Raw genomic sequence first — 23,652 nt, forward strand, 5'->3', positions numbered from 1 at the left:
GGCCGCCGCCTGCCCGCCTGTCTGCGCGGCGGCGGGCATTGTTTCGGGGTGCGTGCGGCGGTTGTGGCCGTGGCTGATACAGTGTCGAGGAAGAGACGTGATTTGTCAGACCCCGTCGTTCTCACTCCGGCCGCCGGCGGGCCGGTGAGCGGCGGGGCCTGGCGCTGAGTGGCGCGGTGGTTCTCCGCGGGCGCGGCCGCCCGCCCGGGGCTGGAGCGCTCCGCGGGGCTGTGCAGTCCCCCCCGCCGCCGCCCCCCCCGTCTGTGCAGTTTAAAATAAATCCAATAGGGGCCGTGTTTGCTGAGCTGATTTGACCGGTTGATACAGATAGCACCGGCGAGCCTCCCCGATTATGTGGAAAAAGACTATTTTAAGTGTCATAATTAAGTTTAGAAGCCTTGTTTGGGCTCATTCACTGCTCGAAATAAAAAAGACTAGCTGCTTTTAGACCCTTCCTGAAGGGGTTGGCTAAGTGCCTCTGCACGTTCACTTGGAGAAGAATGTTTTCTTTTCTAGTTTAATATTAGAAACTATATTTTTACTTGTTTAAACCGGATTTGATTATTCCTGTGGAGATTTTTTTCTCTCCCCTCCTGTCTATCACTCAAATCTTTGTTCATTGTTCATTGACTGTGGAAGGCTGCTTAAACGTACAGAGAGAGGGGGGAGGCCCCCTTGCTGGTTTGATGTTGAAATAGTAAACGTGAATGAGGAGGGTGGCTGGAAAAGTGGACATTGCAGCTTTAATTAACTTCGAGATGCTTCAGCGAGGACCAGAGCGTAGTAGTGACGTTGCCTCATAAATCTGTCTAGTACAGTGCATTGCATTGAACTATTACAGTATCACCGTCATATTGAATATTCACTACCTATCCGGGAGCAGATTTGCATAATTGGATCTTTTTTAAATGAAACTTGTTTGCAAAAAACCAAACCAAACAACAAAAAAAAAACCCAACTCAAAAGCCCAAGTGAAAACCGCGGCGATCTGCATGATTATAAACGGTTCAAACATATCCGAAAAGTAAGTGACCTGCATAAGTACATCAATAGGTTAAGTGCAAATAAGATGAGAAGTGCTTCTGAAAGCTGTACATTCCCTATGTGGTCTCTTGGGTTATTTCTCAATAGCGGGATTTTTTTTGTAGCCTCAGGGATTTTAGGTTTTCTGTCTGCTTTCATAACTTTTTCCCTCACAGTTTTTATGCAAGGTGAGGCTTTTGTACCGTGCCTGTGTACCTGTAGTGATATTTTTAAAGAAAATAGATTAACAGTTTGTAATTCGTGCTGTTTGAGTTGTATAATTACAGCTACTGGGGAAGGGAAATGTGTGTTGCTGTTATGTTTCTGATCATTGAATAGATCATCACTAAATATTTCAGAATATTCAAAGATTGTGCATGTGTTTGTTTACGCTTAAAAATTGACTTAGTTAACTAAGCTGTTAGCTCTTAAATCATAGAGACAACTAGTTTCTTAATGTTTATGTGTCCCCCATTTGACGGAGGATGAAGAAGATGGAAGTAATTAAAAATGCCAGAAATTTTTAGAGTTAATTTGTAGATTATCTGTAAAACCCATCCCCTCCTTAACGAGTGGCTGGCTTACAATATTGCAGTTTGGGATCGGGCAGGTTTAGAAGTATTTTGTAAAATCAGATGCTGGTGTTTCAGATGCTGCGAGGACAAAGTTGTGGAGTGAAGGCAACTGAAAGCGTTGCCTCTTGGGGAAGGGGAGCAGCGATCGGTGGGGCGAGCCGCGCAGAAGTGCAAAGTCTGCGTGCAGCCCAAGCCTTGCCCCGGCTCTCCCCCCTCGCCGAAGGCTGCTTTAGTTATGATGTCATTGTGATAGTGGAGAGCAAATGTCTCCTGATTCTACCATTAAACGCCTGGCTGATTTGCCTGATAATGATAGCATTGACGTCCTGCTCCTTGACAAATGCAGGCCCTATGAGCCCTATGAATTAACTTTTTTCCCATAGATGAGAGCTAGCTAGCTTTACGACTCATGAATGTAGCAGCACTTCTTTGACAGATTACTTTGAACCTCCTTGTTCCTGCAACAAAAACCCTTCCTGAAATACCACTTCTGCTAGGCTGCTAGTAGACCCCAGTTCAGTTTGAGCCTGATTTGCAAGCTGCTGAGCGCTCACCACTTCCACTGTCTTCAGATGGAGTTGTCGGTGCTCAGCAGCTTTGAAAATCAGGCCCTGTGTTCAGTCAACAGTTGATGATTTTTTTTTTTTGGCTTGTTTGGTTTTGTTGTTGTTGTTGTTTTTTTTTTAAGTTAGACAGCTAAAGAGGGCTCTATGATTTCTAGTCATTATAAAAATATTTGTAAATAGCTTGAGATGTTTGTCCTAGTCTGTTCTGTTTTTCCTTTTCTGCTATCCTTTTTTTAAAATTTTATTTTAGATCCATCTTCTACTGGATGTGCTTTTAATCTTTTGAAGAAAAGAATCGTAAATGAGTTGTTTAAAGTTTTCAGAACATTGTAGAAAGAAAACGTTTTCAGTTTGGTAGCAAGTGCTCAAGAGAATCGATTGCTGTTTCAGAACATGCACTAGAAGAAGAGTCCTGGTACAGTTGCTAAACCCTGTAATTGGGTGCACTTTCTCATATCTGCTCTGTCTTCAGATTTTGCTTGTGACTTTGAATTTCTATCACTGCAGGTAAATGAGGTTTAGTATGATTTTTTTTTAAAGTGCCAGTGGCTTAAACTTTATTTTCATTTGCTGTTCAAATGATGACAATTAACAGCTGCAGATGTGGGAAAGGTTAGTCTCTCTTACATTTGCAGGGAATGTATCTAAAATATTTGCATGCTAAAGCTGTGTTTTGCAAATCAGTTCCTGAAGATACAAGTTGCAATGATGGAAATAATGTATTAATTAAAACGCTTTTAATAAATTGACTATGACTTTATCAGTTGTAAAGAAAAAAAAGTAATTGTTCTACGGGCTTTTTGACTTCTGAACATATTTGAGCTCTAATACTCAGCAAGTTGTCTGGCACTGTCTTCACTGTAGACTTTTGTATAATGAAGAGGCTGATTGTCATATTTTTGTCCATGCTAGAGGCCAATAACCCAACCCATTCATTATCAGAAGAGAGTAGCCTGGAAGTTGCAAAATCAGTACCACTGTTTCGCTTGCAATGAAGACAGCGCTGAGATCAGAAATTGTGATCCTCAGTACAGAAAGCTGACACATTAGGTTGTTTACCCACCATGGGAGCCGTAGGTGACCAAAGAGATTTGCATTAGAACAGACATAGAAAATGCACTAGTCCATTAAAATGGGCTGTGCTTATTCCTTGGGAAGCACAAGTTTCAAGTGTAGGGAAATCAGTAGAAGTCATTTTTCCAAATGTTGATTTTTGCTTAAAGTTGACTTTCAATTGCACAGGTGTTTTAGAGTGCCTTGACTAAAAAAAAAAAAAAGCATAAAAAACCTGCATGGATTTATATGAACTTTATGAAAATGGAAAAGCAAGCCATAAATAGATTTATTTTTCTGGTTTGAATGAGGACAATTAAAGCTTTTTATATCTTCTGATTTAGTGTGTTTTAGTAGAATTTGTAAGTAAATTTAAATTTTAATCTCTGAATTTCTCTCAGATACCTGAATAGACGTATATCAGCTCTTCAAAATCCTAAAAAAAGTAAGATCTTTAAAAGCCTTTTTTCTGTCCTCTCACTCACAACTTGCATTTTTTTCCTTATTCTTTACCCCATCTTTTTTGAGGCATTTTGTCTGTTTCAGAAGTGTGAGCAATCTGGATTCAGGGAAGGAGAACACAGATGAAAAAATAGAATACATAGTCTTTCTTTTATAGAAACATGAATAAACTTATTTCTGGCAACGGTAGATGGAAATCCCGATTTCTCTAGTGAAGACATTCCAGGTACAGATGTTCACAGAAGAGGAAAAAGGGATGAGCCACTGAAAGGAAATATATAAAAGTAAAATAATTCTGAGATGCTTAATTGGATGATCTTAGGGTTATTGCCGTTCTACCTTCCAGTTGTTTGGCTGAATACAGTGTGAACTTCTTATGACCAAGTCACTGATCAGAATCTGACCTTGGATAGAAGTAAGTGAAAACAGTAATGATCGGATGGATGTTTGTTTCTTAATGTGAAATAACTGAGTACTGTCTGTCTAAATCTGAGTGGTTCACAGTAACTGCTGTGACATTTTCAGTGCTATTGGCAGGTTAAGCAGTGAAGCCAAGCACTGAGTGAGAAATCTGAAGCACCTTCTCAGAGGTAGCAGATATCCAGATCAGAAAAGAGTCATGGGAATAGTGTAGCAACAGGGTATTTGGGTTGCCTTTGCCCAACTGCACCAATGCTGTGACTAAATACGCTCCCAGAGGGAAGATTCTTCCAGTGTTCTGAATTTGGCACCTTTCCTTATATTTAAATTTGCTCTAATTTTCCAGTGCATCTTACTAGATAACCAGATGCATCAAAAAAGCAAAAGATTTATAGAGGAGTAATTATAATTAGCATAGTTGTCTGCGTTTTTTAAAAATTGTAAGACAGGGCCTTGAAAGTATTTTGAAGTTGCCGTTTTTTAGAGGTCTTAATCTAAATACTCTATGTGAGATTGTTTTCTAAAGAGATGGGTTCATCAGGTCAAGTTGAACTATATTAAAGACAAACAATTTTGTTATAATCTGACTGTCTTTTAAGCACAGATGAAGAAAACAGAACTAAAATAACCACAGCAGCCTCAGTATCTGATCTTTTCTCCATTGTGCATTGCAGTATTTGAGACTTGTAGAACCGAAAGCAAAATTAGGTAATTCCTTACAAGTACGTGTCATGTGAAAAAAGCAGCGCTGCCTATTGTGGTCGGACATTAAGAGAGTTCTGCAGGTAGCAGTGCCTGAAAACAGTGATGATGGCTTCGATAGCACTCCCATAGTGTGGGGCAAGCAACAGAGCTAGCTTCTTCAAACCAGCTGCTGGTTTTTGATGCATGAGTGTTAAGCTGTCCAGCTTCCAGAGGGAGTGAGTGCTTGACAGGAGGGTGGAAGCTGGTGAAGATCTGGCAGGGGTTATCCCAAGTGGGCTACCCACAGTGCCAGGGAAAGGCTACTTGGGAAAATTTGGCCCTGCCTCAGTTTTGTGAACAGGAGAAGCAAGAGAGGGTGAGGAAAAGGGGAGTATGAGCTGACTTTCACCCCCATGGCCTGAGTAGGGCCTGTGGCCCCTGCTCTGCCTCTGGGCAGCCAAGGATGTCCCGGGGAGCCTTCCTTGCCATCAGCCTCAAATGGGTCAGGGTATCATGGTGCAAAGGGATAAATGGCAGTCCTGATTCTCTCTTTCATAATAAGCTTGTTTCAGCCTTAATGTGAATTTTGTTATAGTTTCTTTCATTTTGGTTTTTTTAACTGTGGTAAGAGCTGTTACAAACTTTCCCTTCATTTTTATGCTTCTGGGATATTCTGCTGCAGTTACTGTGGCTCTGTGTGAGGAGGACAGGAGCCCTGTTGAGCTTGTCGATGCTACAGAGGGGTTGCTATCAAGTACCACAGTCTATTTGGTCACAACAGGGCTATCTGTATTCCTTCCTCCATAGTCCTGGCCCCTGCTGATCTGGGTAGGAGCTCTGGTAACCCATGCAATAGCAGCGTGCTAGGTTGCCAGGCTGGCCTTACATTTATTTTTCTAAATGATAGCATATTCTAGTAACGTTGTTTAATTTCACTCCCATAAGTTGGTCTCCTTAGATTTGTGCAGACGTCGTAACTATCAATCTTGTCATTAGAATATCAATGGTAAATATAGATAGATATAGATAGGCCCCTTTAATCTAAAAGTTAGAAAAGCATGGGTAAATAGGAAACTCAGGCAGAATTACTTCATGCGAAGGGTAATAAACATGTGGAATAAATTACCAGCAAGGAAAGGATAAATGAGTTCAAGGGAAGCCTAGGTTTGTTTCTTGAGAAAAAGCATGTGAGAGCTAGGGTGAAGAAAGCAAGAAGGTGTAAAGTCAGGTTTCTATTAAAAAAGGCTAACATGGTGGGCTGGATGTTAATTTCCTAACATTTCTTTAGATAGCTCCACATGGATGGTTACATTTTATTTTCATGTGTGTTTGTTAGCTTTCTACTCTAGTGGCTGGGGATTTTTAATAGGTGTTTGCCCTGGTTCAACCATATTAGTGCAGGAACAGTTCAGAAAACCCCCCACGTGTAGACGAGCTCTGTTTGTCTTGTTTTTTAATTTCTCAAGGGTTTGCATGAACGTTTTCATGGGTTTCAGTCCATGTGATGACTTCTAATTTTTTTGAATGTCAAGGGTTGACTTGATGTTGGAAAGCCACGCTTGTTTTGAAACTGCTGCTACAAGTAGCTTCTCATTGAACCATGGTTTTGTTGGAATATATACTACATTTTTGAGGAAGATGATGGGTCTCCCTTCTAAGTGGAAAGTGCATAAAGATTAGCAAAATTTTGGTTGTTTTTGATGTGATTTCTAGGATCCAGTTCTGCTCCTTTTATTTCAGTTGGGGCAGGACTGAGTCAGTAGGTAAAACTTCCCCTCCATACCAGATGAGTCTCATGTGATTCCTAATTTCACTACAAATACATTGTGTAACTCCAGTGTTTGTAAACTCAGTGCAAAACTTGCTGTTCTTAAAAAGAGATTCTGATTATACTTTTTCTTGTTTCATTATTTCAAGTACAAAATGAAATCCAACCTTTTGAGTTTAAAAAATGCAAAGGTTATAGGCTACCCAAAATGGAAATATGTAATAAAATGACTATTTATTACCTTTTTAAGGGATCTCTTCTGCATTGATTCATTGAGATTTTGCCGTAGGAGTGTAGTTCCTTTTAGGGCTAATAAAATAACTAGTAAAAGATAACCCAGCATCTTTATTAGTACCATAATACCAGCTAACAAAACTCTCCTGCTCTAACTACTCTGTTCTTTGGATTTTACTGTAAAACTTCTAACATAGCTGAGCTGTTTTAAAATATTCTTGATTGTTTTGAAGAACAAATGTTCAAGCACCTTTCTTTTACTTGAATACACAAAGCTATATGCATGTGTATGTGATAACTGGACATGCTATTAGGTAAATGAGCAATAGGAAATCCACAACCACATCTGCATTAGAATTTCAATCTATTGCTTAGTTTGGTGGTGTCTTTGGCATGCTAGGTGCTTTCCAAATATAGAAGTATAGTTTCTGGCCAGAACTAGCTGGAATTTTCATATTGCAGTTGAAAAATGCCAGTTCATTAGTTTGCATCAACATGCTGCATCTTTGAAGGATTTCTCAGCTTTACAATTGAATTTCTGCTCAAAATGAAAGAGTTGCATCTCTGCACTTCATTATGGACTGGTGATTATGAAATGCACCTGGGTCACGGGAAAGGTGGATTTAGATCATTCCTCTCATATCTGATTTGAATCAGCTTCTTCAAATCAAGCTTCTCACCTCCGAGATGAACCTCTAATAACCATACATTGGCTTTTCCAGGGTGGGTCTTTTCAAGTTCCTACTTCAGGCTATTCCCATTTAAATAATAATTTAATTATTCAGTGGGTCAGAAGAGGACTGATTATTGGCTTGGGCACTCAAGTGTGATGAGAAAGACCAGGTCCAACTTCATTCTGTTGCATAGTTCTGCACCCTGTGCTGCTGAGTATAATGTGGTGGCAGCATTCATGCTCTTAATGTTGTCTTGCTGGCTCTTCCTTTTGAAAAGTTGCAAAAAGTATCAGGTTAGTCCCAGTGTGGAACAAGAGGAAATTCTGAAATCTTCAAAGTATTTGTGATATGGGAAAATTCTTCCTCTTTTCAGCTTTATACTTTTCTCATAAAGTTCATAAACCCATGATTATAAAAGTCAGTTGGTGATGGGGCATATAGTGACAATCCAAATAATTTTTATCTCAGAATAGAGTTTTGCTGCCATTGTTCTGTTTAGTGGGTGATGTCTTTGAACAGAAGTAAATGATTCCTACATACCCCTGAGCACCAAGTGTCTAGCTGTAGGAGGTGCAACAGGTGCCGGGTTAGACCCTTCCACTGCAAGCACCTTGGACCTGCATCCATTGCAGAGCTTGTGGACGGGACTCTATCTGGTAGCACTGTGAGGTGGAGAGATCCACAGCGTAACAAATGCCTTAGAGATGTAAGGGATACTGCATTTTTAGTGCTCCTTCTCTCATTAAGAGACTAATGCAAGATGTAAAAGACCTTTGGAACTGGCAGGTTTCTTTGCTGGGCTTTCTTGAAAAGGCGAGGGGAAAAAAATGTCTTAATCTGTAGAAGGGGGATCCGTAAACAGAGGAAATCCTTCTTTCCTTAGAGGCAGAAATATTCATTTTGATAGCTTCTGCCTCTTCTGTCTTTCATTCTTAACTTCTCTGGCAGCACAACTCTGGCAGATCCCATGCTGTATTGGTTGGTTCCCCTTCTGGCTGCTCTGCAAGAGTGATGGATGGGAGCCAAGGGAATAAATATAGCTCTGAGTTCCAGTAGTAACCCCCTGCCAGACTTCTACACAGAAACCTGGGAGGTCACAGGCAGGGAGAGGGAATAGCTGATACGGAGTTTGGACAGGCTCAGATCTGACTCCTCCAGCAGAGAGGGTGTTTCTGTGGTCCCAGAGGAGGGGGAAAGGTGCTGCAAGAACTCACTATTGCCTTCATTTCCATGCAGAACTGAAAGGACCTGTAGATATATTTCAAAAGCAGTTACCATTGGCTGTGCAGTTTCCATGAGAGTTTATTAAATGTGAACATTTTTTATATATAAAAATAACTTCACCATTTTGTTATTTCCTTTTACGTATTTCACTCCGGTTGGAAAAATGAAATCAATCTAGTCAGCTTTTCATCAGTTCCTCTTTGGCTGTCATGCAGTTGCACAATGCTGCAGTGCTTGGCTAGCAAAAATGTTTACAACGAAAAATTGTTTTCAATGGGATTAAAAAAAGAATCATGGAAACATTTTTATTGGTCTTAAATTTTTGTGCAACTTTGATTTTTACAAGACCTAAACTACATCAATGGTGTTTCTCTAATTTGATCTTAAAAATGATAATGTGTTTTTTATACATACTTGCAAAGGATAGACAAGATACTACTCTCTGTCATAATACAAAAAATTCTAGCCAGAATATTTCTTAGAAGCGGGTTCAAAGCCCATGGAAATTCATGAGCACCTTGTAGTTGACTTTCAAAGGTCTGAAGTCAGACATTTGAACTGTGTGTAAATACCTGTTGTAGTTGGGTTAAACAGTCTTAATCATTTAGAACTGGTCTAAGTTGATCTCTGATCTAGCAATGGTGTGGGATTTCTTCCTACAGCTGAGGTGGATTTCAGGCTATGTCTGAAACCCCTATATACCTGCTGGCACCCATAGAAATTTTACACATGAAGAACGTATAAAATCAGATCCTTGGTAGGTTAACCATAGTAAAATCCTAGGGGTAGAATATTGGCTGACAGTTACCCTTTGCATGAAAATTCTTAAATTCTTTTTAAAAAGGTGTTTGTGAGGAGTGTTGAGGTAGTTTAGATTTTAATTTATTTTGTTTTATACTATAAGTGGCAAGGAGCTATTCTGGGGACAGTCCGAATTTGTAGCTACTGATGGCTGCTTTATTAATATATGGACTCAGGCAGCCTGAGGAAGAATTGCACCTCTCCAGGGGGCTTCTGCCACTAATAACAGAGGGGTCTTAGACAAGTACCCAGAGCTTCCCTTCCTCTCCCGTTTCCTGCACTGCCTGACTTTCTGCCTTTGTTCAGTGTCACTTAATGGCTGCTATGAACCTATCATATAGATGAGAAATGAATTGCACATGGCCCAAGCTTGCAGTTACTTTTCCAGTGCTTTTATGCTAAACATTCACCACTGAATTCACTAATTAAAGACCTTAATGAATGTTGTAGGGACTACGTCCATAGCTGTCAATGATTCAGTATCTTGTTTTCAGGTGTGAGCTGCATGAGTCAAACTTAGCTTGCTTCTAGTTGAAGTCATCATCACACAAGGAAAAAAAAAACCCAACCAAAACTGCTTTATAAATGTGATATCCCAGCCTCTTTCAAACACAGCTGTTGACTGGCTACTTCACATGTCAGGATACTAACTGGTTGACTTCACGCTATTAACCTTTTACTTACCAAATACAAGTTTTGCAATGAATTCACATCCACCAGTAAGTAAGATGTAACTTGCATTTGATGAGATAACTTCTCTTGTAGAAAGAAACAAATTATCCTCCAGACTCTTTCTGTGACATTGGGAAAGGTATTGCAATTTATGATTTACATTTTTAATAAAAGCAGCTGGATTTGAAAACTGTTTACACATATATAGTCTGTAATATAACACAGTTTTCATTGCTCTGTAGCTGGTATGAACATCTAAAGTAGATTTGATGCCTCTGTAAAAACAGTCTGGCTAGTCCATATTCTTCAATTGCATGACCTTTGTTCATGTACCTTTTTCAGAAGATATCGATGGTTTTAATCAGACAGGGACTATTCTTCTGTGTATGCTTTGCTTGGACGAGATTTTCTTTTGGGAGATTGGGCTTTTGAAGAAGTGTTTCATATATTTGAGTCAAATAAAATATTACCTATCAGAGTGAAAGACCCTCTTTTTATGTTACTCCTTTACAAATACAGATTTACAAATAAGTCCTCAGACAGTTTTTATTGTTGCTTGTTGTTATGACATGTCATATATCTTTTACTAATTGTACTTTTATTCTCAGTTTGCTCTGGAGCAAATGTTTTATTATTTAAAAAAATTCATAGCACAATTTTGTTGTTTCTGAAGTGTTAATGAAAATACCCTTGAGTTTGGTTTTTTTTTTAATGTGCCAAAAATCTTTCCTCTGATGCTGGTGGTGTAGCTGAACAAAATAGAGCGGACCAAACGTAAGTTAAAGGAGAAGCACTGACTTTCAGCATGCTTCCAGCTTATGTGTATATGTACCAGAGCAGGAGTGCTACGTGTGTATGTACCAGAGCAGGAGTCTTGACTACAAAAACTTTCTCAGGTTCTCTCTGTGGGTTGCCACAGTGCTAGGGAAACATGTCAGGAGAAACAGGGCTGGCAGATATAGCAAGGAGTATTGCACATGCCTTTTCAAGCTGGATTTGAAGATAACTTTTCCTCCTTTCACAATCTCTTCTTATTTGAAATAGGAAATTGGTTAAAAAATAAAGGAGGGGGAGCCTCTTGAACTCTTCCCATCCTCTGTTAGGATGCGTGTGTGTGTGTTTTGTAAAGATCTGTTCAGAAAGCATCCTCTGTGTAAAATGGAAGTTAGCCTGGCTAAATTGAATGTTCTGCTAGGCCTGGAAGCCATGTGTACTTTGTTCTGGGTCCTAGGTGTTTCTTGTCCGCCTAGCTGCAGAGCGTAGAATTTAGTCCCCTCTAGTCACTTCCATTTAGGATTTGCCCCCTATTGAGATCATTATTTAGTACTAGGACAGCTTTTATATGTTGAGTAGGGATCATTTATTTCTATAGAAATAAGAGGACTTAACAGCAGTGCACAATCAATATGCAAAACCCTACCAAGATAATTTGTATTTAAATGTGAACAACATTAATCCTAAACAATCTTCAGCCCTTATTTAGTCCAATCATTGCTGGACATCTAGGTGAAGACAGCTCTTCTAACTTATTACTTTATTATCATCGTCATCGCTAACTCTTAAACCCTTCGATTATGTAACCCAGGTACCTATTATTCTATTAGGGCTTGCTGCTCTCTGGTTGAAGTCTATAGTGAAACACCCATTGCCTGGGCACAGGTGACCCATACTTCTATAAGCGGGTGTATGCAGAGTTTAGCTGGGGCACAAGGAGAATATAAATAATAATTACTGAATAATGCTTTAGTATTTTATAGGATGCTTGCATGTCTGTCTTAAAACTACGTGTTATGGAGGTACTTATAGAAGGAATAATATGCTTACCTTTGAAAAATTGATATAAGAATAAGAAAACTTTATCTTTTTATTATTTTCAGTACTTTTGCTTCTGTGGTTCGCATGTTTAAATTTTCTAATGAAGGCTGTATGTTAACAAAAGTTTCTGTAGCTTTTAGGAATTCTTTAGTGCTTCGGGGGGAGGATCGTATGTTCCTTCAGCTGTGAATAGTTTGTGGTTCTTTATCATTGGTTTCATGAGCCCTCTATGAGATTTTATAAATATGATGTTTACATACATGTGAAGAATGTCAGTTAAAGCTGTTAAGTGCTAAAGCTTACTGGTACAGTGTTACAACTCCACCTATACAGCTTCAGTTGATCTTACACTGAGCAGTTCTATAGTAGTGTTTGATCCTGAATTAGTGTGGAATCAGTGGTATTGAAACATGTGCTGAGTTGTTTTGCTAAAACTGGATGTCAAGGGTTAAAGCATATACTTAAGTCTGTGCTGAATCAGGTCCTCTGAAGTTAGGAAAAGCCAAAGCAGTTGAAAATTCTGGTCCCAGTTGTTAGTTTAGGAGTTAGGTGTTACACTATACATAAGCCATATTACCTTCTTCTTTTTTTTTTTTTTAAATCTCTGTTGCTTCCGTCAGTAATCCATATTATTTCAAAAGTCATGTGTGGTCTCATAATTCTTTTTGAAATTGGCTGGTATAGTAGTTCTTTTAAAAATGTGGTTCAAAGGAAGACTTGCTTTTTATACTTTAGAATAGCTGTGGTCTTGAATTATATTTAGAAAAAGATGTATTAAATATAAACAAATACAGCATTCATGTAAATGTTAATTAACCTCATGTCATAGAACCTTGCTTCTTTCTGAAGAGCAGGAAAGCTCTTCTCCTTTTCTTGTTCTTTCCACTAAGACTTGTCTGGCACCGCTCCACCATCTCATTTCCACAGTAAAACTACTTCTGACACCCAAAGCAACAGGGCTGTTCACATTGCCCATGACCACTATTGGTTCTGAAGCTAGTGAGGCTGGGTCTCTGAAGCAAGGCCTGTGAGGGTAGCCTGGCTGGGCCCTTGCTGGCTACGGGAGAGGAAGTGTGGAAGGCAAAGGACTTCTAAGAAGTCTTACACCACCACACACAGGTGATGAAGACAGCAAATATGTGTAGTGAGTGGCCAGGACTTAGGCAGGAGTTTGAGTACCAGTGCTCACTCCCATGTTGGTGAGGTAGAACATCAGGGACATAGGGGCTGCAGACCATGGGAAGTCCAACTTGGAGGCCCAGGTGAGGAAGGGGAAGGTGGAGAAAGGACAGGAGAAAAGTCTTTTACTGTATCCCAGGAGAATGCTATCCTCTATGCATTCAGATCAGAGCAGTCCACAGCTATATAAAGTAGCTCTTACACTCTCACAGGTTGTTCTGAACTAATATTTGCTGTTTTAATTTTCTTTGCAGACCTTGATATCAAAGTCACTGCACTTTCCTTTCTCATTGGAGCTCCTGGTAAAATAAGTGATCTATATAAAATATTGAAAAATTAAGCCTAACAGAATGAAAAATTAATATGCTAAATATCTGAAGTAATGATATAAACAAGGTGCCATGTCATTCTGCCCACCAAAGGCTAGAACCCTCTTTTGTCCAAAACCAGATTATGTTCTTCATCTCTCTAATGGCGCTATTAGTAAAATCATATTGGAAGCCAGGACCTTATTTGTGATGGTGCATCTCCTTTGGGGCTGATATTGAAGCACAGGCACAATATAAAACTTCAGGAAGAAGGCAAATATCAGATGGTTTTAGCCCGGGATTAGCAGTTAGGACTCTTGAGTGCCATCTGAACATTGATTATTTGTCAGATAATGCAATTACATTTAATGGAGGGCACTGCTCAGGAGTTACACAGTTTAACTAGCACGTTTGGTTTTTATGCACTATACCATGTTTGCAGTCACAGTGGAAACATGAGTGACATTTGACACTTGGTTGCAGTAATACCTTTCCAAAGCAGCTGCATATCACAACACTGACAAAACCCATAAAATGCCTGCTCTGCACTCCTTGCTACCAAGCCTTGTTTATGCTCTTCCTGAGAGGCATAGGCTGCAGAAGAGAGTGGTGTTGGAGGATGGTGTCACACGTTGTGTGCCTGTCAGTAAGCTGACACACTTGCTATTGACTGTGACATGTCACTTACGTGAAACCATGCAGTGCTACTGCAGCTTGGGGCACAGCATAGGTTATGTAGCAAATTGCAGTTCGTTTTCATCTGTGTGACGGACCCACGAAGAGAAGCTAGAATCTGAGTGACCGCCCAGATTTCAGGGTTTCTACTCTCCCATTAAAAGAACAGAAGAAAAGAAAGATGTGCCCTAAGATGGTTTGAAATAAAACAGAGAAGAATCCTGTCCCTGTCCTTAGGTGAGCCCTGATAATAACAGGGAGGACTGGACTATCTCCTTATTGAAGTGCAGAAGGAGTGATTAAGTAACATTCTTGCCTCTGTTTTCCCTACTGGCTTTATAGTCTAACAAGAAATCTTGGTTCAATCATGGAGACTTCTACTGTTGAGTTCACTGGGACCAAGATTTCATCTTCAGAATGGAGCTGAAGGCTTGTCAGCTTTGCTCCCCCCATGGACCGTGTGCTGATTTGTGCTCCTCATGGACATAGCATCGTCCTGTGAGATCCTGAGAAAACTCTCCCTATTCAAAAAGCCTAAGGCTGGTAGATCGACACACTTTTTTTCTTCAGTGGCACAACCTCACACATGTTCCTGTGTGCCAGAATAATGCCTCTGAATTTCAGGTGATTGGGCAAGCCCTAGGACACCTTCCAGCGCTCTTCTAGGCAGCCCTGCTGTAGGGTCTGGCTTGGCCATACCTGGATTTGTGCAGAGTCCCTCAGGTTGCCACCTGCAGACAGAACAGTTCCTGACTGTCCATGGTAGCAGAGATGCCATATTAACTATATGCTTTGCTACCACAGTCACAGCCATAATGTAAAAGCTCCATCACACAGAAATGCAAATTTGATTAAATGTCTGAACTTAGTTTATTCATGACAAGGCAGTATCTGGCTCAGGCTTATTTTAGACTTTGTGTATCAAAGGGATACTGAAATCTCCTAAACTGTATTTGCATGTTTCATCCTGTAAGGGGCTTCTGAGACTGTGACTCAGTTTCCACTACCAAGGGCTAAGGTCTCCCAAGAACGGCTACCTTACATAGGGAATTTAAGCCATTTATCGGAACCCTTTCTTTTCTTAAACAAACCAACCCAAACCCTGAGGAGTTCAGTTAAGGCTGAGCTTCCAAAACTGTCCTAAGAATTTCAGTTGGAAAAATACAGTGGGTTCCAGTTGGTAACTGGGTTTTGAGTCTGAGCAAAGGACGCCAGTTTCCTTTGCCTGTTATTGATGGTACAAACCAAAGTAACAGATCTGAGTATAAAACAAAAGGGAGAGATGAAAGTCCTAACGCATCTCCTCTCCAGCACGCCTCAGAAAGCCAAGGCTTCTGCCTTGTCCCATCTGTAAGACTGGAAAAAATGTTTCATTTTTAAGAAGAAATTAAACATCACGGTAAAGGTAAAAAAAATTGCATCTACAAAATATATTTGGGTATTTATGTGTGTAATTTCTCAGAGAATTTTGGTAGTTACGTGTACAGTTTTGAAATCCTGAGAAGGATGTCCAGCAGTCGCAAAGTGTGTGGATGAACACTGCTGTGGTGCATGCAGATAATTCATATTTTCATAGGACTTGATAGTCAGCATGGGAGTAATCTCAGACTTGGCTAATGAAAGTGGCTGCACCTGGTTGAGATTCTGCTGAAAGCTTAACTCTGTCAAAGATACTTATGTCTGGGTGCTTCCTACTTTATAAACCTCACCCCTTTCTTGTGCCCTTAGGCTTAGTTGTGGTGAAGAGCTGAAAAACTTGACATCACCACCGTTTCAGCAAAAGCTGGCTGTGTATAAATATGAGTGTCTCTGAAGGCTGCTCCTGCGTGCAAGCCTATTTGGTTATTTGAAAACATTTTTGAATTTGATAGTTGAATCACTGCCTCATACTTTATAAGCGGTAGCTTAAGTTCTATATATGTTATATAGATAACAGCATAGCTTTACATTTTTATTTTTAACCTCTGCCTGCATTCATCTGGTAGCTACCATAATGACAGATAAATTGAATGTTGATTCCATGAAAGAAAGTTGTCCTTTTGTGAAAAGATTCTAAAATCATGTATTTCATCAATGCAACCTGGTGGAGCACCAGGCACACTGTACAACTGAAAATGTACTCTCCTTAGCTGTCAGTGCAGTATGCTGAAAAATGAGCAAATGAAGGCAATTTGAGTGTTGGACCTTCTTTAATTCAACACACCATTTGGTTTCAGAATAGTTAAGTAAATTGTATTAAATAATTGTAAATATTCCAAATAGTCATCCAAAGCAAATTGTATTTTGCATAATTGTAACTTAGGAACAAAATATTGAAATATAAATAAAGGAAGAGGTTTTTATTTAAAAAAGGTAAACAATGACAGTTCACTTAAAGTTGCTCATATACTTATCCTTGGTAGATATTTGGCAAAATTTTTGTGGTTATTTAAGATACCATGTAAAATTTCAGAACAGGGTAGGTTAAAAATACTTAATATATTTCTATTTCTATTGCTACATCCCTTTGAATATTTATTTTCTGAAACTTGAAAGCTGCATTCAGTATCACTTTTGCAGTTAAAAGGCTTTTCATTCTGTAAAGTGCCTAGAAATTCGTTATGTGATCAGTTATATAAATAGGCTTATTGTTTAGAAAGTGTCTAAAATGAAGTCTGTTTTTTAGCCATTTCTTTCTCTTATTAAATCTTTAAAGATGCATATTTCAAAACCAAATAAACCAATTCCAAAGAGGTCTAATTTCCTTCTGTTTCTCCCAAAATGTACAGTATGTTCTAACAATATAAACTCCAGTTAGGCTAGTGGGGAGTCTTTCATTAGAAAGCACACTGTAGCAAAGCATATATATTTTTTGTTAAGAAACAGTGAATGATATAAAAATTGTAAAGGACATACACAGTGTAACGACAGTTATGTGTTTTTCAAAGGAAAATGCAAACAATAGGTAGAAGAAAGTAAAATCAATAAAAGGACATTGTATGAATATATCTGGTCCATTAGTTACAGGGAAATCTGTTCAATCTGAAATCACATTCAGCTTATGGGGTGGATAAATAAAAACGGTAGGTCCTAGTTACGTAGTTCTTTCTCCTTTTGAGGTTAATGGCAACTTCGGGTGAAATGGGACATCTGGATTAAAGCCCAAATTAATCATCGTGCAGCACAATTTTCATCACCCTCACTTCCAGATAGGTTATTTCCACCAAGTAAAATAATTGAAGACTGTTTTCATTGTATGCTTAGCTACAGTTCCTGTGTTATAGGGTAGAGTATTCTTCAGATGTGAAAGGTGCATGGGCACCTGTTAAGTTTTGTACCTGAAAAAGTGTGTGGGAAGTTTGCTTATTTAACTTCAGTTCTTCCTTCCTCCTGTTCAAAATGTTGTACGGTTTGGACAAAGGTATTGTCAAAGACTGGACATCTGCAGTTCCCCCAAACCCCGAAATTTACAAGGGACAACTGATTTCCTCACTAGAATTTCTGATCCATGTGTGCCAGTTTTTGGCTGATTAAGGTCAATGATAGCACTTATACAGTACTTCTATTGACTTGGATCATGTGATAGAAGTGATTGATTTGAGCATAGGATTGCTAATTTTCTATTGTAGCCATTTCTTCTGTAGAGCCAGGTTTTACATTACCAGGAGTTATTTATACTGTATTTAAAAGCAATTCATTTTTCCCCTTACAGGTAGCGGTGCAGTGGCGTACATTCAGAATTACACATTTCACTTGTGGGAGAGTGTTTTTGCCAATGTCAGATGTACCCTTTGTTTCCAGAGATCTTTGGATAGGCTGAGATTTCGAATAGCAGATAATAACATGCAGTGTGTATTATTGATGTTGTCTTAATTGTCTTATTGACAACTCACTTGCACTTGAAGAGGCATGCTAATATCAGACGTTTTATGAGATTGCATATATTTTCATGACTGGAAGCCATAGCTACAAAATGATTTAAACAGCACACAGCTATTACTCATTAAAACATGTAGAATTTTTTAAATGCGTTTTTGGGTCCATGTTCTGCATCATCACTGTTTGGTTTTGTTAATCCAGTCTCCCCACCCTTAATTTTCTTGTACTAGACCCTAATTAAGCTATGCATTGATATTTAGCGTGGAAGTGGCTCCAAAGCGAAGTGCCATGCACCACCACCATTACCTGAAAAAAATACCTTACAGGAATAGAAAATTATAAGCCTGGAAGATATTGGAAGATGCTCATATAAAAGGAAAATACAAGCTATTTGCCTTTCCAGTGGAAGGAGGGGGGTAGAAGAGAGCATACATTACGTGCAGCTTAAAAATGGTTATGAATATACTAATTGTGATACTTGTTTCTGGTGAAGTAGGTTCATTAAGATGTTGGAATAGTTCAGTTACTGTTGGTCTCTTCTAAAGACCTGTGAATTAACATGTGACATTGTTAAAATTTAAAATCAATAAAAATAAAACTACAGTATGTATCGGCATGAACAGACAGATCTAGACAAGTATTAAGGAAAACCTCTTGCTGAGAATGATTGTAGCCTGAAGTATTCAATATATGAATGACGCAAACATATTCTAGATTTCTCCTTCAGAAAACCTCCGGTTTGGACATATGGGCCTCTTCATGTGTCTGTCAGGTGAAAGGACCGGTTGCTGATATTACTTCTGTCAACATTGTCTTCTGGGTGCTGTTATTTGTGTTGCTCATAAGGACTCCGTCGGGGACTGTTTGCTGCCAATCCTGTTTGAAATGTGAACTCCTGTGTTCATGTATCGCTGTGAAACATGTAAAGGTAGAATTTAATGTAAACTCTGCACATCCTTTCGACCTCTTCTTTTTCTGCTAATCTTATTGTGGTGGATTTGCTTGTGGATATTCAAAGGAAGGAGATGTTCTTCAGGTCGATTTCTCCTCCTCATGTAATAACCTGCTGTCTTGGAGAAACTTGGGTTTCTACACAGGAGATGAATAATCCAGTTCTGTTACCATTTTCCTTCAGATTTTTTTTTCCTGGGATACTGAAGTGGTTGAGAAAGACCATAAATACATTCTGCAAAATACCTTTTAAAAATTGGCAATTATTTGTACCTGTCTTCCAGTTCCCTTCAGCTTGTTTTGCACTGCTTTTGCAATTAAGCTTTGTCATGCATCTTGAGGCCAAAGAACTTGTAATTTCCTTTTCTAAATGGGCCTCTGTAATCAGGTGTTTTGTTAAGGATCTTAGCGACCTTCTAAATTTTTGCCACGTTTGTACCACTTCAATTTCACCTTAATAAATCAGGACAAGATCTGATTCCTGTTATTTCTTTAAGGGGGCAAATGAGGAAGTTTTATATCATATGTAAAAGTATAGTGTTGATTTGTTTTTATATGCTGGAGCGCCCTTTCAGATAAGTAATCTGGATTTGGGGACAAATCTCATAGAATGTCCCACTGCTGCCAAAACACTGGTGCCATCTGGCTCTAAAGAATCTGAATCCAAAGGTTTCTGCATTGATCTCTCAGTTCTTGTACCACTTTTTCTTCGCTGTTTTTTTGTTTTGTTTTTCTTTTTTCATTTTCTTTTTTCTTTTTTTTTTTTTTTTTTTGCAGTGGAAAAAGAGCTGTTGCTGGGGGGAAGAGGGAATGGGGAAGGTGCCCTATAAACCCTAGATGCGGTTCTGGGTGCATAGCACCCACAGAAGTAGTCCCCAGAAGACAGTGACATTGGATAGCTCAGAAGTGACCTCTGCATACCATTATCCTGCATTATGAGTGTGTGGATTGGCCATATATGAGGATCTTGTGCTTGATTTCTAAAATAGACCAAGTAGTGTGTGCCTGGAGCAAAAGGTGTCCATCTGTGAAATATGAGCTTGAATGACCATAATATCAGGAAAAAAATGGATGTCACCTGAAAATTAAATTTGTTGATAAAGCACTGAACTGAGCTTAGTTCCTGATTCTTTTCCTGACTTTCAACATGACCTTGGGAAAGTCATTAGAAGGTGATTTTTACAGGTCCTGAACACCTCTTGCTACTAAAGAGTCTTGTGAGTGCAACAGGGGCACTTTTCACCTCTGAAGATCAGGCAGTGCTTGCATCTCTGTCTGCTGAGTGGGTAAAAGGATTTTTACAACTCTTAAGAAACATATTTATTGATGAAAAGTATATAAACATGCCTTTATTTTAATAATTTGCTTAGAAAAAATGAAGAGGACCCAGTCTAGCTGAATGAGTGTATATGCAGGAGTGTCTTACTGTATGTTTGCAGGGTGGTAACTTTGTCTGGCATGGAAGAAATGCCCTTGCACCAAGCCAGTGGCCCATCCTTGCCCTTCTGCCTGATGCAGGCAGCAAGAAGTGCTGGTCAGGGAGGCCGAGTAGGCCCAGATGCTTTTGGTTATCTATTTCCCTCATAATATCCTTGTACCCACAGTCATCGTAGGGATGTTTGAGGGTACATCTTAATCCTCATAGTATGCATCTATGGATCTTCTGGCTACAAATTTGTCCTGCCTGCAGTTTGTCTCCCCCACCTCCTGTGGCAGCATGGTCCCAAGCTCACTAATGTTTGTGAAAAGAAGTATTTTCCTTTTTCCTGTGGAACAGCCACTCTACCTCCTTCATCATTTTATTTTACCTTTTCAGTACCTCTAACTCTGCTACATTTCTTTGGAATGATGAGGCCAGAATGGCACACAATATTGTAGATATGGGTGCACCAAGGCTTTCTGTTGTGGCAAAAGGATGCTATCCATCTTGTTCTCAGTACCCTTCTAAATGATGACTAAGGCTGTGTTTACTTTTTTGTATGTTACTGAACTGATTATTTCAGAGGACTGTTAATTCCAAGATCTCTTTTCTGCACTTACAGGCCATTTCCAAATTCAGTGTTGTTGTACATGGTTGTTTAGATTGTTTTCCCCAGATGTTAAACCTTAACATTTTTCTGTGTTGATACTCATCTGCTGCATTTTTGCTCACTCACTCTGGCTGGGCCAAAGCACAGACTCCTCACCCAAGTTTAGCCTCCAGCCATAGTCTTGTCTTTGAACAGAATGGCTCAGCCAGTGATTGCTCCCTAACCAAAGCAGATTTTCCTCACCCTTTGAGAGGTTGTTTCAATCACATAGTTCACAAAACCCGTGCAGCAGTTTCTTCTTTGATACTATCCCCCAGAGATATGGAAATAGATTTTGCACTTGACAGTTTTGCTCTTCAAAATACTCTGGGTCTCTGGTTAAATGTTGTGATTGTGGAGAAGCTGGAGAAATGGGCCTAGGCCTTTAGAGCAAGCTTGATTCTTTATATATGCATTTTAGCCATGTAAAGCAACTTTCCATTTGGTTGTATTTCTAGAGAGATATACTTGAGGTTTCCCACATGGTTGGTTTGATGCAGGGCTCCCTTGGTGAAATGCAGCAGCTGTTAAGCAAGAAGTCAACTTTGAATTGCTGTGAGAGTTTTTTCTTATCTAGTCTTAGAAAGTATGCTTTCAAACAGGAGTGAAACTTCATGGTATCTCCAAATGCCATAATCAGGCTGAGTGGTCTTTGCCTGTTTCTTTGTCTTTTAGGAGAACTTGTTCCCCATTAGCAACTATTTGACTCATAAGCAGTTCTACATTGAAGAAGTTGTTTTAGGTGAAAAGAGAGTTGCACGGGACTGAAAAATCTCAGATAGAGCCAGCTGCTGGGAAAATGAAGTCTGTAGGAAAACATATTAGGCGGTTGGGTAGGAACTGTTAAGGATAATTTTTGCTCCAACAGCGAATTGTGGTACTTCGCTATTTGAGTTGCTATGTGGTTAACGCTGTTCTGCTGTTCTTTAAAGTCTCTGGCCTATAGGCAAAAAATCTCACTTGCAATATTCCCCACGCTAGGAGATGGTGAGAGGGTAGAGTCAATACTACCTGCCAGGACCAGTGGAGCACAACATGCTCTAGTTACATCACCTTCTATTTGTGAATTGTTACCTTGGTTGACATGGATAAGAGAACTAACACCCTCCAGCACTGAAACCTTTAGTGTCTATAACTTGAGTAAAAAGACTAAGTGCTCTAGTTATAGCTATTACAGTTGCATCCTGGGAGCCAGTGAACAGTGGGTTAAGCTTGTGTACATCTAGGAGATCTTAAGGTGAGACCTTGTTTGTCCCTTTAAAATCATTTTCTGGTTTATTTGTGTTGCGGAAGTAGCTGAAAGGAATGCAAGTACAGGCCTGTTGTTTAAAGTAAATCAGAATTAAATGCTTATAGTGTTTTGCGTGAAACTTCTCTGTTATTTGTAAGACCAGTCCACAGGAATCATTCACATTCCCTCCTGAAAGTGGACCACCTTGTCCAGTTCCATTCACCACATTTCCTGTAATGTGTCATTTTGCTCTGGTTAATGTTTGTTGAAATTTCAGATATTAAAAATTATTAAGAAAACTAGTAAAAAGAATAGGTGAGATTTTAAAAATGGCTGTGGAATCAAGAGGTCCTCCCTTTTTATGTTGTTTATCCACACAGCTGCTTTCAAGATGTCCTTTTCTTCTCCAGACTAGGACATCTATGGTAGGAGTTTCTTAAAAGAGTAAGGCTATGTTGGTGGAAGAGCCTCTCCTTACCTAAATTGAACTGAAGTTGTAATGCTTGCGTAGCATCCACAAAATCATCAGCAGGCCTCTGACGCCGTCGCCGGTAGGGTAAGACCATTATGTGATAGGTAGCGTAAAGTGCATTTAGAAGAGTGTTGATACTTAATTTTTCTGATAGTGTCTTTATTGTTATCTAAAGGAAGAGTCTGGCAACCAGATTCTTAAATCAGCTTGTCTGACACAGTGGGAATCAAGGATTTTGGTCCAAGAACTGCACTTGCGTCACTTGATGGTTGAGAGAACTGATTGACTGGCTGATTTAAAGATAGCTTATCATTGCAGCTCCTGCTGCCTCCTGGGTCTTGGTAGCACTCCAGAGAGCTGACTTCATCCCCACACGTGGATCAAAGTTGAAAGCTGAAGAAAGTGGGAAATTTCAGAGTTCGTATATGGGGATGGAGCAGTGGCAATGGGTGGGAAGGTGTCAGGAGTTTCTCTAGGGGGTTAGGAAGTAGAGTGCATGACATGGTGGGGTAGCATTATTTGGCTGGCACAACCAAGGTTCAGCCTCGGTTTGAGAAATCGGAGTTACCCACTCTCTGTTGAACATTCCTTCCGTAATTAAAACTGTCATACTGTGACCTTTAGTATTCTGAGAAAAGGAAAAATTGTTACCTTAAGGAATTTGCCATACCTTGAACCAGAACAGAATTCACGGCTATGTTCTGGAATTATCTTGGTCCTTGGAGACTGAGAACCTCCTCAAAATTTACTGCTCTGGGAAGCTGCTTCTTTAGCAGCTTTAGTGGTTGTTTCTATGGTTAGGCAAATTGGTGACCTTTTGGAGAGCATCATGTTATCAAACAGACCAATCAACTCTTTAGCAAATGTATGAGTCATCTTCATTCAAGTATCTATGTGTAGAATGAAATTGAATGCATGTCTAATACACGGATTTCACA

This window comes from Phalacrocorax carbo, chromosome 8, assembly GCF_963921805.1.
Source record: "Phalacrocorax carbo chromosome 8, bPhaCar2.1, whole genome shotgun sequence".
Classification (NCBI taxonomy): Eukaryota; Metazoa; Chordata; class Aves; order Suliformes; family Phalacrocoracidae; genus Phalacrocorax; species Phalacrocorax carbo.